This window comes from Macaca mulatta, chromosome 5 (genome assembly GCF_049350105.2).
Source record: "Macaca mulatta isolate MMU2019108-1 chromosome 5, T2T-MMU8v2.0, whole genome shotgun sequence".
Lineage (NCBI taxonomy): Eukaryota > Metazoa > Chordata > Mammalia > Primates > Cercopithecidae > Macaca > Macaca mulatta.
Genome location: NC_133410.1, coordinates 28,291,201 through 28,306,244, shown reverse-complemented (window position 1 = coordinate 28,306,244; position 15,044 = coordinate 28,291,201). Strand labels below are relative to the sequence as shown.

Here is a 15,044-nt window from a genome sequence, read left to right as displayed (position 1 = left end):
GTTTTTATTCCTATGAAATGTATCTGTTATTTCAAAATTATTCAATATATGTTGGTAATTTGACTCCACTTCAAAGAGAATTTGAAAAGATACCCCTTAAACAATATCCTAATTAATCCAATTGACATATCCTTGTTAAAATATTAGGGATGGACTATTTAGGGCAGGAAAATGCAATATTAAACAGAGATATCTACATAATCTTAGGCACGGATACTAGATTTAGAAAGCCAACATCACCTTTCATAATGAAAGCAAGACACCTTTGCAAAGAATCCCTTATTAAAACCAAACTACTATTTCAATAAAGCATTAAGATTTGCTGCATAGAATGCCCCTTGGGCAGCACTCTGAAATAATTGTGAATTGCTATTCCAATTCACAATGGAACATTTTAATAAGTGTGATAAATGACTCACAGAGAGCTTTAGATTTCAATGTCAGTGGAATTAGAATCAGGCAAACGCTGGCCCTGGGTGATGGATGTACAGGATTTTTGTGGTAAACACTTTGCAATGTCAAGACAATACCAGCTTATGAAACTCTCAGAGGTGAGATTCATGTCCATTTGTCAACTTGTTGCCTGAGGGTAAAAATGTAGACAGAACACTAGTCTTATTTTAACAGGTGATAAAAACTCTCTTAAATTCTGTAACCCTTCAAAATGATACAAAACAAAAAATTAAAGATTCTATGTATAAATCTCCTCACATTTAGAAATGTAACATACATTCATAGCCTCAGTAGTTGAGTGGATTGCAGAAATATTTTGTATTCAACTGGACTGAAATTTTCAACTTTTTTCTCTCATTTTAAAGAACATATTTTTTTTTTTCTTTAGATCTCCAACCTTTACAATGATATAAATGTATATGTGAGACTTCTTTATTTTTTCTAAACAGATGCAAATCACATTTTTAAACAAGATTTCCTCTGACCATGTTAACTTAGAACACAAAGTTAAGGTGAGTAAAAAAATATGACTATACAGATACTGTATGACTATACAGTAATATTCAAATAAATAGTTTGGCTCAGCCGGGCTCGGTGGCTCACGCCTGTAATCCCAGCACTTTGAGAGGCCGAAGTAGGTGGATCACGAGGTCAGGAGATTGAGATCATCCTGGTTAACACGGTAAAATCCCGTCTCTACTAAAAATACAAAAAAAAAAAAAAAAAAAAAAAAAAATTAGCCCAGCGTGGTGGCGGACACCTGTAATCCCAGCTACTCGGGAGACTGAGGCAGGAGAATGGCGTGAACCCAGGGGGCGGAGCTTGCAGTGAGCAGAGATGGCGCCATTGCACTCCAGCCTGGATGACAGAGCGAGATTCTGCCTCAAAAAAAAAAAAAGAAAAAAAAGAAAAGAGTTTGGTTTATATGTATTATCTCTCATGATTTTCTAGCATATGATTTTAGATGTTCCCTAGGAAACAAGTTTCTAATTAGTGCTTCAAGTTTACTAAGCTAATATCTCCCTTGCTGTTTCTCAACAAGGTAGCACAATTTGCTGATATATACAAAGTATTTTTGTTAACAATATATTAAATCTGAATGGAACTTTAGAGTGAAATCTAGAAGACAAAAGAAAAAGTAGGATCAATACAGCCTAATGTAAAATTAGTTTTCTCAAATTTCTTTCATATATATAAAACCATGGAACACTACGAAGTTCAAAGATACGATGAGCAAATATATTTTATATTTCGAAATAGCCACAAACCTAATCAAAAAAATGTAAATTAAAAAAATTCTTCACTATATCTGTAATTTTCAAAATTGTTTTTGGTCATTGTTGGTACACTAAGGCAATACTTTCTAAACTTTAACATCCACATAACATCACCTTGGGAGTATTATTCAAATGACAACTGTGATGCAATAGGCCTGGCAGGCCAGGCCTGAGGTGTTACCTTTCCCATAATCTCTTAAGTGAACTTATTGCTACTGCTCTGCAGACCAAACTGTGGTAAATCAGGCAATAAGGTCACTCCCCTGACTTATAATGTATAGAATATACAGGAGGGTTTATGAAAAGTGAAAAGCAGCTGCTCTATTTTGGCCTTAATTTAATAAAATAGACATTAAATTCTTGATTCTTTTTGATTTAATTAGTGTCAGGAAGTGGCAGAAAGTGAATGTCATGCTTTGGGGTGACATGTGAATTGTATACCCATTTTAACCCTCAGCTAGCTTTGAAATTAGTATGGAATTAACTAGCTATGGAGCAGACATGTGAATTGTATAACCATCTTAACTCTCAAGTAGCTATGAAATTAGTACAGAATTATCTCAACTAGCTATGGAATTAATATGGAATTGTATGGGGTGCAGACATGTGGATTGTATACCCATCTTAACTCTCAACTAGCCATGGAATTAATACATACAATTTTTCAGTTGTAAGCCTAGGATATTACTAATAGTTATTTTATTTAGTGCTTTTAATTATTAAATGAGACAATACACATAAAACAGTTAACATAGTTCCTGGCATCTGGTAAACCCTTAGTAAGTATTATTCCGATGAACATGCCAATGTTACTGACTTGGAGCAAGAACATCTGGATTTTGATTTTAGTTCTTTTATTTAAGGATTAAGACATCCTTAACTCTTTAAAATTCTTTAAACTATCTGACCCCAATTTCCTCATTTATAAAATGTGAATGATTATATGAATTTCAAACAGGTGCTCAGATTAAGAGAATACATATGAAAATATTTTATTTACTCTAAATTATGCAAGTAAAACATAATTTTTGCTTCAAGAATGAAACTTTTGGGGAAAAAGTGCTTTTAAATTTACCAAGTATTGGTAGTGATTCAACAACTAACAAGTAACATTGCTGATTTATTTTTTATTTCAAGCTTGACAGAGTTTCCCAACAAAGTTTTGGCAAAATAAGGGGAAAAGTGAAACTAGTGATTTCTACACATACAGTATGTAATTACTGATTAAACATGGAAATAAAAGCGGAAGCATATAAAATACATTTTCCTATTATTTTAATAATACAGCAGTGCTAGTAATATCTTACGTCTCTTTCTGTGCTTACTGAAACATCATACATTTTATTAGGGAAAAGGTAAGAGGGACGCTTTCTGTTATATTTGAGCCCTTATAAAAGAGACACAGTAAATAACTGTTGAAGAATCAATTCAAAAATCTAAGTTTATTCCTAATTCGATTTATCTCTTGTGATGTGTCCTTAAAAGCGTACTTGGTCTCTTTATTCTTCAGATTCAATGCAAAATGGGACTATCAGTATAGAACTTGCTACTTGGAGACATTACAGTGAACCATGACAATTAACCGAAAAGATGACAGGTAAGTGGTTTGAACTGATTTCTAAAGAAAAGTTCTATAGACACACAAACCTCTCAGGGCATGAAATTCTTTTTGATAGTGAAAAAAAAAAAAATAGCTGAGAGGGAGAGGTTAGTAATGAGGAAAAGGAAGTTCAGAAAGGAGGGGAGGTTGGAGATCAGTAGTTAAGCCTCCTTCTTTTCACAGAGGTGGCACCCGGCAAGGGCACTACTAATCTTTTCGGGATGCAGTCAATATTAGAGTTTATTAATGACTTGGAAAAGGGAGTAATCATCCAATTAATTAGACAAATAGGCAGGAGTTATGGATGCTCATAAGACCAAAGATATAGAGGTTAGACAGATAAGAGAGAAATAACTTAATAGAAAGAATTAACCTTGGAGACCAAAAGTTAGTACAGTAAAGCAAAGCCACAGTGTGACTTTCAAAATTAAAATCAAAATTTGTGATTTTCTTTACCAAAAGAATTTATATTTTCTAAAATTTGAAAATCAATGGTGGTATTATAAGTATCAGTGAATATACTTATGAAAAGTTGAAATACTGGACAGAGTATAAAGAATATCTATAGTTTGTTAAGATTATTTAATGTGGCAGTTAATGTTTTGTCTTTAATTCTAGGATTGATGTGTATTTTCAATAAAAATGGCCATGAAAAACCTAACCAAGAAGAGATTAGGTAGATTGTGGCTCAGATCACTGAACTATATGCCTATGGTAAGAGCAATCGAATTAAAAAGCTGGAATGGCGTCTCCAGACAAATGAAAGAAAGCCTTTTCTCAAGGATCTGAGATAGGTAGTTACTCAGCAAGTTTTTATCTATGTATCCCTTCCCTCGTTACTATTGTATTAATATGCTAACAAAAGTTAGGAAAATGACAGTACCTTTTTTTAGTAAAAGAGAAGAAAAATATTTAGGACACAATAAACAAAAGTAAAGAAATAAATTGTCACAGAGTTTTTGAAAATCAATTTAATGTTAACTATCAATGTTTAAATTTGTATACTTTTGGCCATCCAATTTTAGTTCTAAAAATCTGTCCTAAGTAATTATTTACGTAAGTGTGAGGCATACATGTTAAATATGTTTCTTACAATATTATTTACAATAGTGAATAAAACAGTAGCTAATATACTTTAATCAGAACATTATGGTATTTTTGTAGCATGGAACAGTATGCAGCAGCTAAATAGATGAGTTCACATTCTTTATGCATCATGTCATTAGGAGTTACAGCCACAATGAGATGTCATCTCACACCTACTAGAAATGGCTAAAATCGAAAACATTGACGACCCCAAAGCTGGAGAGGATGACAGAGGGGTAGGTATGAAAACTGGTAAGGCAGTGTGAAAGAAATTGTCAATTTTATACCAAAAAATGCCACAAAGCTAAACATAATTTTGTCCTATGATCCAGCAATAGTACTCCTAGGTATTCATGCAAGTGAGTTGAAAACATATGTTCACACAAAAATCTGCACATGACTGTTTAGAGCAGCTTTATTCATAATCACCAAAAATTTGAAGCAACCGAGATGACTTTCGATATATGAAAAGATGGTGGACAAACAGTGGTACATCCATGCAATGGCATATTATTCAGTGCTGAAGAGTAGTGAGCTATCAAGCCATGACCAAAGACAGAGGATATTTTAATTGTTATTGATAAGTGAAAGAAGTCAGTCTGAAAAAGGATACATTCTGTGTGATTCCAACTGCATAACATTCTGGAAAAGGCAAAATTATAGAGGTAGTAAAAAGATCAGTGGTTGCCAATAATTCAGAGGGAAGGAGGAAGGAATAAATAGGTAGAGTACAGGGATTTTCAGGAGTCAGGGCAGGCAACTATTCTGAATGGCTCTGTGATGGTTCATACTTGACAATATGTATTTATCAAAACCCATATTGTTGTACAAACCAACCAGTGAATACTAATATACACAAAAAGCTCCAAAGTAAACTATGCACTTTGTTTAGTAATAATGTATCAATATTGTTTCATCAGCTAAAATAAGTATACCACACTGTATTAGGCCATTCTTGTATTGCTATAAGGAAACACCTGATACTGGGTAATTTATAAAGAAAATAGTTTAATTGGCTCAGAGTTCTGCTGGCTTTCTGGAAAGCATTCTGGCATTGGTGAAGTTTCAGGAAACAGAGAACTTTCTTTCTTTTCATTTGTTATTATTATTATGAGACAGGGTCTCATTTTGTCATCCAGGCTAGACTGGTGTGGCACAATCATGGCTTAATGCAGCCACAGCCTCCTGGGATCAGGTGATCCTCCTGACTCAACCTCCCATATAGCTGAGACTATAGGCATGTGCCACCATGCTCAGGTAATTTGTGTATTTTTTATTTTATTTTATTTTTTTTTAGAGACGGGGATCTCATCATGTTACACAGGCTGCTCTTGAGCTCCTGGACTCTGGACTCAAACCATCCGCCAGCTTCAACCTCTCGAAGTGCTGGGATTACAGGTGTAAGCCACCATGCCCAGCAAAGGAGCTTTCAATCATGGCAGAAGGTGAAGCAGGAACAGGCATGTCATACGTGGAAAGCAGGAACAAGTGAAAGAGACTGCAGGGGAGATTTCTCACACATTTTCAAATAACCAGATTTTGTGGGAGCTCAGAGCAAGAACTCGCTTATCACCAAGAAGTTGGCCCAAGCCATTCATGAGGGATCTTCCCCTATGACAAAAACACCTCCCACCAGGTCCTCCCTCCAACACTGAGGATGACATTTTAACATGAGATTTGGGTGGGGACAAATTTCCAAACTATATAGCACACGAATGCAAGATGCTAGTATTAGTGGGAACTATGTTGAGAGGGGTTAACTTGGTAGTATGTGGAACTCTGCCTACCTTGCTTATTTTTTCTGCTCACCTGGAAGTTCTGTTAAAACAGGCTATCACTTTTTAAAATGGCCCGTTTGAAGAAACTAAGTTTGTTGTACACAATAAATTGGATATGTATAATAAATAGGGAGATTTTCATTTAATATTTCTAGTAATTAAAGAAATGGATAGATGGACTTATTAAAGAGAAAAAGAAAGAAAAAAGAAGAAAGAGAAAGGCAAAAAAAGAGAAATAAATGAAAGAGAAAAAATAGAAACAAGAACAAATCAAATCAAGCGAAACGTTCATGTTACATGAGATTAATGGAATTTGACATTAATTGCATGAAATATACAAACTATATATATATATTTACACAAATATATATATTTGTCCTTTGTTTGTTGTATATTATTTCTTTATATATCATTCAGTGTTTTGCTCAACATTATGTTCGTAAGATTTATCCACATTCTCAAGCTTATTTGTAGATTTTCCATTCTAGTTGTTTTACAGTGGTCCATTCAATGAACATAAAAATTAATTTATTACATGATTGTTGAACATTCTGGTTCTTTCTGATGTTTGAGTAAAATGAGTTGTGCTGTCATAAACTTTCTGTTACATGTCTTTCCCATGTGTATAGATGTAGTCGTTGCTATTTGGTACACACCTAAAAGTGGAAACAGTTTTCTAAATAATTGCAACAATTTACATTCTCACAGAAGCAGTTTCATTTGCTCCTTGGACCCTTCAATACTCACTATTTTCTCCTTTTGCATTTTATCAGTAATTGTAGTTGCATGATGTTATTGTACTTTGATTTTTTACTTGGACTTAGGTGTTTGTCGTCGTCGTTGTTTCAGTTTTACATTTAAGTTCAGGGGTACTTATGCAGGTTTGTCATATAGGTAAACTTGTGTCATGAGGTTTGTTGTGAGATGATTTTATCACCCAGGTAGTAAGCCAAGTATCAATAAGTTATTTTACCTGATTCTCTCCCTTCTCCCACATTCCAACCTCTGATAGGCCCCATACGCGTTGTTCCCATCTTTGTATTCATGAATTCTTATCATTTAGTTCCCACTTGTAAGTGAGAACGTGTGGTATTTAGTTTTTTGTTTCTTATATTTTATTTTTAAAGAAACTGCCAAAATATTTCCCAAAGTGTCACTGTTATTTCACATTCCTACAAGAAATGTATGGTGATTTTCATTGATCTAAATACTCAGAAATATTTTGCATTGTCTGTCTTTATATTATAATCAGTCTAGTAGGTGTCTAGTAGTATCAGATGGTGGTTTCAATTTTTATTTTCCTAATGTTACTGAGGCAGTTTTCATGTACTTGTTTTTTATTTTTACATAATCTTTATTAAGATGTCTACTGAAACTTTTTTCACATTTAAAAAAATGGGAGTCGTAAAAATGTTTTATGAGTTTTAAAATTTTGCATATTCAGATAATAAGCCTTTTCTCAGATATAGAATCTGTAATTATTTCTCTTCAGTCTATGGCCTGTCATTTCATTTTTTAATGATGTCATTTGAATTATATATATTTTTTATTTTGTGGAATTCAATTTACATTTTAATTTTGTATGAATCATTATTCTTGTGTATAGTTTTAGCCGTTACATATATGTGTATGATCTAAAGTAAGGGTCAAAGTTGTTTTGCCTGTGGCTATCTGACAGACTGACTGTCATTTGCTAAAGAGTTTTCTAATTCCATTAAATTTTCTTGACATCTTTGTATAAAATCTATTTACCATGGTGTAAAAATTTATCTGTAAACTCTCAGTTTATTTCCATTGATCTATATGTCTATCCTTCTACCAGGGTACTCTTAATTGCTATGACTTTATAACAAATTTTGAAATTAGATAGTTTCAGTCCTTCAATTTTCTACTTCTTTTTCAAAATTATTTTTGCTATACTGCATCCTTACGACTTCATATACCTTTAAGTATCAGTGTGTACAGCTTTATAGCTGTACATTTTTATAAACGACAGCTGGGATTTTGACAGAAATGACTTTGAATTTACAGATCATTTTAGTGAAAGACATCTTGACAATATTCAATCGTCTTCTCCATAAACATGAATTTATCTCTATTTATGCAGATCCAACTTTCTGGTTCACAGATGTCCATCTCTGGGTTTTTTTTTTGTATTTTTGTTTTTGTTTTTGTTTAAGTAAGGGCACACATCACAATCATGAGGGCTCTGCCTTCATGACCTAATCAACTTCCAAAGGTCCCACTTCCTAACACCATCACATTGGTCTTAGGATTTCAACATATGAATTTGGGGAGGACCTAAACATTCATTCCGTTACACAGGCTACATTTCCTTTGACGGTCCATTTCCTTCTTACCATTAGTCAAAGCTATTCTTTTGAATCTAATTACCCTTTTTCACTACAGGGATGAGAGTACAGCATAATTTCTTCCATAGTTTCGAGTAAATACACCCCTTTCTGCTGGCTTTTATAAACTGATAATAGAAAACCTGAAAATTTTGGTAGTCACATTTGCCAACACCAAGGCAGATAATGCACTGAAATGAAGGCAACACAGCCTGACGCAGTGGCTCACACCTGTAATCCCAGCACTTTGGGAGGTCGAGGCAGGTGGATCACAAGATCAGGAGTTCAAGACCAGCCTGGTCGAGATGGTGAAACCCCATCTCTAATGAAAATACAAAAAGTATCTAGGTGTGGTGGCAGGTGCCTGTAATCCCAGCTACTCGGGAGGCTGAAGCAGAGAATTGCTTGAACCCAGGAGGCAGAGGTTGCAGTGAGGTGAGACTGCGCCACTGCACTCCAGTCTGGGTGGCAGAGCAAGACTCCATCTCAACAAAAAAAAAAAAAAAAAAAAAAAGAATGAAGGCAACACAGAGTCAAAAAAGAGATTACTCTTAGATAAATTTGAGAGCCCTATGTCTACCTATTTCTGAACATGAACATACGTGTAACACTGAGAATGCCAGTCATATAATCAATTCAAATTAAATGATTTTTGTTGTTATATTTTGCCCTATACTATTCTTTGTTTCTATTTATTGCAGCTGCAAGAAACTTGCCTAATAAAGAAATAATAAGCCAAAAAGGAATTGAAAATGAGAAAAATTTGGTGTGAGAAAGTGACTTTATTGGGCATGATTAATACACAGCATAGATATTACTAATCTCCTTTAAATTTATTACTTTTTAAACAAACATTACCAACTGACAGCTTTACTTTGATGCTCAGACACAACTTCAGATTCTTACTACGATTCTCTAGATTGATCATAACATCTTGAAATCTATTGTATTCCTGACAATAAATAATGATAATACTCATGAAAAAAAAGACTGGTTTCCATTGTTTGCATACTCTCTATTTTGTAAGTACTATTTTGTTTAGACAAATTAACACAGGGCATTTGAATTGTAAATAGAGATGGATCTCAGAATAATATTAGAAGTTACATTAGTTACTAAAAGTGTCATAGTAATCTGTACTACTTTATCACTTGTTAAAATAAGTTCTTATAGTCCTATGACAATGGATGTACATATTAGTGTATAATATGAAATAATAATTAATAAGTGAATGTCAAGAAAGGAAAAATGTATGTACTATGAACTATGCAGTCAATAAAATTCACAAGTTTACATCCTAATAAAGATTTCATCATTAAAGACAATATGTTCTTTGTTTTACAAGTGTCAAAGGACCCTAATCTAAGAAATATACCCAACATCTTTGTTTTATTGGAATCTTGTACTGGCAGCACATGACAAAAATCTCAGAATATTTTAACCTCGCCTTTATATGAAAATGTTGCATATTGTTTAAACATGTAAGCTCATATTTAGAGACCATATTAATAATTTTGAATTGCAGGTATTTGCATGCTATGTATTTTTTAATAAAGAATAGAGCAAATATTTGTATTTAATATCTAAAACAAAATAATTATTCAGAATTTCTCACTAGTGTTTTCCACAGTTTGCATTTCACATCGCTGCAAACTAAAATAATTTCCCTATAGTATAGATATAAAATTAAATTATTTGCATTAGAAAATCACCTCCAAATATATTAAAAGATGGTTCAGGGCAAAATAATCCTATTAACTGCATAGCAGGTAATAAATGAGACTGTGCATAGTATAATCATGTAATTTAAAGGGTATACTCAGTCTTTGCTTGGAGGACTGTTGAAGTGAGTCTTTTGAAATAGGAAAGAAAAATGAGAAGGGATTCTGAGAATTTAATTTCCTTGGAGAGAAAAAAAGAAAAATGTAGTTAAAACAGATATGCTTAACTTCAATTTAAAAGTGCTTTTTAGGTTTAAAATCTTAATAATGTGTATAATATGTGTGTTAATAATTCAGCATGTCTGAGTTTCCCCAATATATAATGAAAGATGTAAAAGAGTTATAACAAAATTAAAATACTTTCAATTGTAATTACTAAACAATAACGATAGCTAAAGAACTCAAAAATGTTATTGTCTGTATGCATTACCTAACTTAATTTTCCCAATTACACTAAGAGGTATGTGTTTACTGCTGTGTACTTAGAGGATGAGAAGTTGAGGACTCCTTAGATATTAAATAGTGGATAAATTATGATGTAACTTAGTGAAATAAATACTATGCAATCATTACAAATGGTATTGTAAAAGTGTATTTACTATAAGAAAGATATTCCTATTATATAAATAAAATAATTAGACGAAATAATAGTTACTTCTGAATTTTGGTATTCAGCATGATTACATTTTATTATTTGTTATTTTTTTATTTTCCATATTTTTTTAAAGCTGATGTGATTTTTTTTCTAAATAAGAAAATAATTTTATTTATTGCTTCAAAAAAACCAGACAAGGGAATCTTTGGAGGCATAAAAATAGACATCTTGTTACATATCAACGCTCCTTTGCCTGACAAAATCTTGAAGTAGATACTATTATTTTTATTATTAACACCATTTTTACAGCTGACAAACTAAGACACAGAGATACTAAATAATTTGCCTAAGATTACATCCAATAAGTGGCAGAGCAATAATGGAAACACTTTAGATTCCTTGGCTAATCCGTTAATTCTGTTCTTCTGCCAGGACTAACATATTCTTAATCTTTGTTTCCATTCTTTCATTTTCCAGACACGCTAACTCAGTCTTGAATATAAATGCCTTTTAAATGTTTATTTCCTACTTGCATGTGGCAGAGCACAGTGTGGCAGTTCCTGGTTTTTGAAGCAATGTGATGTAGGATATTCTACAAGTACGAAGAGAAGCTACATGAAAATTAGAATCATCATTACATTATCTTCCTTCCTGCTGAACTGTGCAATCAGTTATTGCATTGCGGAGGAACTGCCAAGCAGAAAGGTAATAACATCACGAGTCTCGGTTGACCTATGTCTCAGCATTTTTAACACAATCGTTCTTTCCATTACTTCAGGATTTCATTTAATATTCTCCACTGTTCGAATCATTGTAACAGCAGGAAGAGGCAGAATTAGCAGTTACAGTTATATGCTCACTTCCCAAGTTATCTTTTTTTCCACATTAAAAAAGCATTTCATACATTTGAATAAAATGCAGATCTTAATTCATATTTTTCAGCAGATTTTGAGTTTGCTGGTGAGATTGTTTATTTCAGCTCTTAGCAGGTCACTCAATTCACCATATGATTAAAAGAGCAAAGTTGCCAATACCTCATAAGCCTTTGGGCTTTCAAAGTTATTTAAAGTATTGGTGTTGCTGATGTTCATAAGAGCTCATTAAATATGAAGCTTGATTTTGGATCTATAAGTTAATTTATTAAAGAGAAGTTTGCAGATTTTTTTAAAGAACAGATAACATATTTATCATACACTTAATTAACAAAAATTGAATTCTATTAAAATAATAATCACTGAAGGCACAAATAAAAACTATATTTTATGTTTCTCATATATGTGTAAAGGGGATTTTTAAATAAAGCTATATATTTATTAAATTCAGTTATCAGTCCTAAGTTTACTATTTAAAAACAAAATAAAATAAAATCAACTTTGTGGCAGCATTGTCTTATATGCATATTTCCATAAATTTTTCTCATATGATTAAATCTCAACTGTGAAGATAAAATATCTATAAAATACACAAACCAATAATTATTTTTTTAATTTAAGTTTAATAATTTTCTTAGAAATAGGTTCTTGAAGGTTAAATTTTTCCTCTTAGTTGATTCTACTTTCAAGAAGATGAATGAAAATTTTAATTAAATAGCTAATTCCAGAAATGACATGATAGTTTATATTAGTCCAACTAGCAATTTCCTTGAAAGTTTAAGATTAATGTCTCAAATTATCAACCTCAATATTTGAAATGAAAAAAAGTAGCAAAAGTTAACTTTTCATACTTGACCTATTAAAAACATTAACTATTTCAGAAACTATAAAGAATATGAATTTTGCCAGAATTAGATGTGTTTATTTCAAGCTAATAAAATATTATAAGCCACGTTGATATTCCATCATCATAAAATTAAAACATTCTTATACATTTTTGTTTAATATTAATGATACTATATTCTACATCAATAGAATGATTCTAAAGAAAAATATACTGATCAGTGTAAATGTATAGATGCACATGATTTTTGAGAAAGCGTTACATTAGATGATATTCTATTTAGCCAAATTTTGTCCTTAAATATTGTGTTAAGAAACATTTATGGGTGGCAAGAAAGGAAAGGATGAAATCGGTATAAGGTTGAAACAAGCAGAAATGAATAAACAAATAACATGAGATTTTCCATTTTAGGATGACTGGAGGAACTCCCAAAAAAAAAAAAAAAAATCTTTGAAATGCCAAGAAAATTTTTAAAAATGAGAGTGAATCTGCTATGTAGAATGAAACTATGAAGATCGTGAAAATAACCAAAGCCTTACTCTATTCTAATAGACATCATAATTAGGAGACATGTCACAATCCCTAAAAAATGCATTTGAGAACAGTTTCCTTCTGCATAATAGTTTATAATTTTTTGCATTAATTATATCATTAGATAGGTTGGACACAATACATAAACCCTCACTGAACAAAAATTATTGTTTCAGACCTCACATTTTCATCACCTGAAACTCTCCACATGGCTGTCCACATGGCTGTATCACATGATATCTGAATTTTCTCAGAGCCGGGGAGGAGGAGGAGGAAGAGGAGAAGGAGGAGGAGGGGAAAATGAGAAGAGGAGGAAAAAAGGAGAAGGAGAAAGAGAGATTCCAAGATGAATTGCACTGTTTTATAAACTAAGAACTAACACCCCCATCACTTCTTTCATACTCTCTTTATTGGTAGTGATTCAGCAAACACTGCCCACATTCAACCCCACACACAAGGGAATGGGTACCAGGAAGTGGAGACCATCTAGGGCCATTTTGAAGGTCAGCTTCCACACTAATCTCTATATCTGCTTCTAGCACTATGTTTGGCAAAGAGCCATGATTATGGCTCTACATAATTAAAATCTTACAAATGAAATCACAGAATACTGAAGAAAGCATCATAGGTGAATTACTTTATCTAATCCTACATTTTTCAGACTATAGAACTGAAAACAAAAGAAAAAATACAACTTGTTTGAGGTAGAGATAAAATAAGAACAAATTTCTTTTTATTAAATTATCCTACAAATAATTTCTAAAAAGTATTTTGAAGTATTTTTAGAATTACTAAGTAGTTGTCAAGATCAGATGAGTTCTTATATAGCTTTCACCCAGCATCTCTCAATATTAACATCTTATAGAACCATAATATATACAGAAACTAATAAATTATAATTTATTAGACTATTCATAGTTTTAGTATTTATCACACTTTAATTAGATTTACTTTTTAAATTAATATCATTTTACTATTGCAAGATCCAATTCAAAAATCACATTTTATTTTGTAATCAAGTCCCCTTGTCTCCTCTAGTCTGTAACACATTTTCGGTATTTCCTTGTTTTTCATGACCTTGACACTTTTGATGAGTATTGGTCATGTATTTTGTAGAATGTCTTTCAACTTTAGTTGGTTTAATATTGTCTCACGATGATACTGTAGTTATGAATTTTGTGGAAGGATACAGCAGAGGTAAAATGACACTCATATTTCGGGTGGTATATGATATCAATATGACTTACGACTATTGATGTTCACCTTGACTTCTTGATTAAGAGGTGTCTACCATATTTATCTGCTGCAGTCACTGTTTTTTTCTTCTCCATACTCTGCTTATAAGAAGCAAATCACTATCTCCAGCCCATTTTCAAGAAGGGAGTAATCTAATGCCACTTCATAAAGATAAAAATGTTAAATAATTTGTTGACATACCACCATGTCAATTAATTAATAATTTGGGGAGTTACTCTTGAGGCTTTGCAAATATGCTGTTTCTCCTTAAAGTTTTGTACTTTGTATTTTCTTCATTCTTTCTATATATGTTACGTGGAAGACGCTGTTAAAAAAATGTCCTTCTCCCACTTTATTTATTTAATTATGTATAGAATTCATGAATATTTATTGTATTATATGGGTGATAATTCAATACCATTATCATTTTTAATAATATTTTTTCAGAAAAATACCTATTGTCTAAGAAGAGACAAATGAAGCAAATGAACTAAAGTGCATGAATTTATAACAAGGAAAAAATTTTTACTTCACGCTTTAATATAAGTTATATATTTAATTGATACAGTGTTGCTAAAATGCATATACTTTAATATGTTATATATTTTTATATAAGTTCAATATAAGTGATATATTTTGCCTTAATTGACATAGTGTTGCTAAAATGCATATACAACTAACATGGATATATGTTATTTTA

General features: G+C 32.0%; 1 long non-coding RNA gene across 1 annotated transcript; it reads right to left on the bottom strand.

The window, feature by feature from the left end:
* Window positions 1–264: 264 nt before the first annotated feature.
* On the bottom strand, window positions 265–8,316 carry LOC114678145 (uncharacterized). Its single transcript, XR_003729415.2, has 3 exons — window positions 8,138–8,316; window positions 7,168–7,366; window positions 265–583 (listed from the first exon to the last, which is right to left on the bottom strand). It is a non-coding gene; the product is annotated as an uncharacterized LOC114678145 (long non-coding RNA).
* Between the last annotated feature and the right edge of the window lie 6,728 nt (window positions 8,317–15,044).